This window comes from Oratosquilla oratoria, chromosome 36, assembly GCF_046742065.1.
Source record: "Oratosquilla oratoria isolate Oo_2021 chromosome 36, ASM4674206v1, whole genome shotgun sequence".
Taxonomy (NCBI): Eukaryota; Metazoa; Arthropoda; class Malacostraca; order Stomatopoda; family Squillidae; genus Oratosquilla; species Oratosquilla oratoria.
This window is the reverse complement of record NC_134812.1, coordinates 19,783,707-19,786,206: the sequence shown is the minus strand read 5'-3', so window position 1 is coordinate 19,786,206 and position 2,500 is coordinate 19,783,707.

Genomic DNA, 2,500 nt, shown 5'->3' with positions numbered 1-2,500 from the left:
AATCTTATGGGGAGGAAGAGGATGACGAGGAAGAGAAGAGGGAAGAGGAGGAAGAATAGGAGTAGGAAGGGGGGAAAGGAGAGAAAGAGAGAGGTTAAGGAAGATTAGGATTAGGGTGAGAAGAAGGGTGATTACGATAAAAGAAAATAAGGAGGAGGAGGAGGAGGAGGAGGAGGAGGATTACTGTGAAGACAAAAGGAGGAGGGTAGGACTGGATCACTGTGAAGAAAGACAAAGAGGTTGACGACAGTTTTGACGACGGCAACAGCTCTGAGACAATGACGTAGACAATGATGTTGACGACAATGTCGATGGTAACAATGCGTCGACAAAATCCAAGTCGTTAGTCCACAAAAATCCGGAATCTAGTCGGTCGCTCTTGTTAGGAAATCGATTTGATACGCTTCAGCAGAACTTTCAGGCCCACCACACCTTCTTATCTCGATTCTAATCTGTAATATTTAACTGAAGGAGAGATTGGGAAAAAAGTATGTAAAAGTGTTTACTGCTGTCTAGGCGTTTCAGTTCCATTAAAATGAAGTGGGGATACTCGATCTGCAGTACATTACTGTATTACATAAAAGATTTTGAGTATCAATATGTAGAAGTAGCTCTCTTGAGATCACAGGGAAACGTACAAACTGACATGTACGTATGTAGTATATATACTGTAACGTAATATTAGATATTACGTCATATGTGTAATTGTTATAGAATTGTGTTCCTTTGTATTACATAACTATGTTCATATTTCTTGTCTATGTATGTATTGTAACAATGTTAAGTAGTAACGCCCGTCCAAACTATGAAGTGGATTCTTCATCCATGGCTCGGTTTACGCAGAAAGGGCGCATTATTGGGTCTAGAACAACAGACAGGCGAAATCTGATAATTTGAGCGCAAAAAGTTACTAAATAAGTAGATTGTTCAAGCGAGTCGAGGGTCTTAAAACTACCCTCAAAGGCATATACATACACACAACTCACCCACAAACATACATGCACACGCCCCCACTTTCGCTCACCCACACACTTAACACGGAAGTATCTCGCTTCCGGTCCACACACATACACAGCGGTGGACACACACTCACACACTTGTCATTTTCTCACATATTGATCTCTTGATAACAAACTAGAAGTTTAGACACATGAGACGATTGGTGTGAAGTGATCACACACACACACACATTACGTATCATATACATTGCCTTACACACACACACTTATTACTTATTTTGATACACACTGATCTCTTTTGTACTTAGACAGAGACTACCATATTGTATACGTATCTTGTTTCTTATTTGAACGATAATTTCCATATTCTTATAATCATGTAACGGTCCCATTGACCCTACTGCCCATATTAACTTTTAATATAGATTGCCTGTAAATATTTTCTCTATATTAATAATTTCGTTTACTATTTTATCGCTATTATATATATATATGTGTGTGTGTGGAATCTTCTTTGTGTATGTTTACTTCTAGTCTTACGAATTATCTAGGCCCTGACCAGATAGTTCAGTCCTACAGTGGCTTCTAGAAGTGAGCTGGTTCTTAAGCACTTATCCGTTATACGTAACGTCTCTTCACTAACCAGCCCGTCCCGTAACAATACGCACACACATACACGCATATACGCAGTATATGCAAACGTGCAACTACATGTCCATAAGCATTATGTAGGTATTTACGTACATACATGTGAGTGTGCAGCATATGTATACATATGTGGGAGCACTCTTAGGAACAAACATGAAGTGGATTCTTCATCCATGGCTCGGTTTACGCAGACCATTATTGGGTCTCAATTAACACGGGGAGGTCTGATAATTTGACAAAAAATAGAATAAAGCTCCTGGTTCAATGATTCAAAGCATAAAGACTCTCAAAGGCATATACATACACACAAGCTCACCCACAAACAAACATGCACACGCCCACACACACGCACACACACACACACACACACACACACACACACACACACACACACACACACACACACACACACACACACACACACACACACACACACAGACACACACACAACACACACAAACACACACACACACACACACACACACACACACACACACACACACACACACACACACACACATACACACACAAACACACACACACACACACACACACACACACATATACACACACGACAGAGACTGCAGCAGATCCGGGGTGAATACACACACACACACATGCCCATTTCAATATTTTTAATCTCATTATATCTTTAATATAATTTTTCAATATTAACTTTTAATATAGACTTACTATCAATGTATCTATCTATCTATATCTATATATATATACATATATTTATATATATATATGTGTGTGTGTGTGTGTGTGTGTGTGTGTGTGTATGTGTATATATATATTCATATACATATATATATATCATACAATCCATGACCGTCGCGCAGAGGATTCGAACCACTGCCAATAGACCCAAGAGAGTCCACAGCACCCGC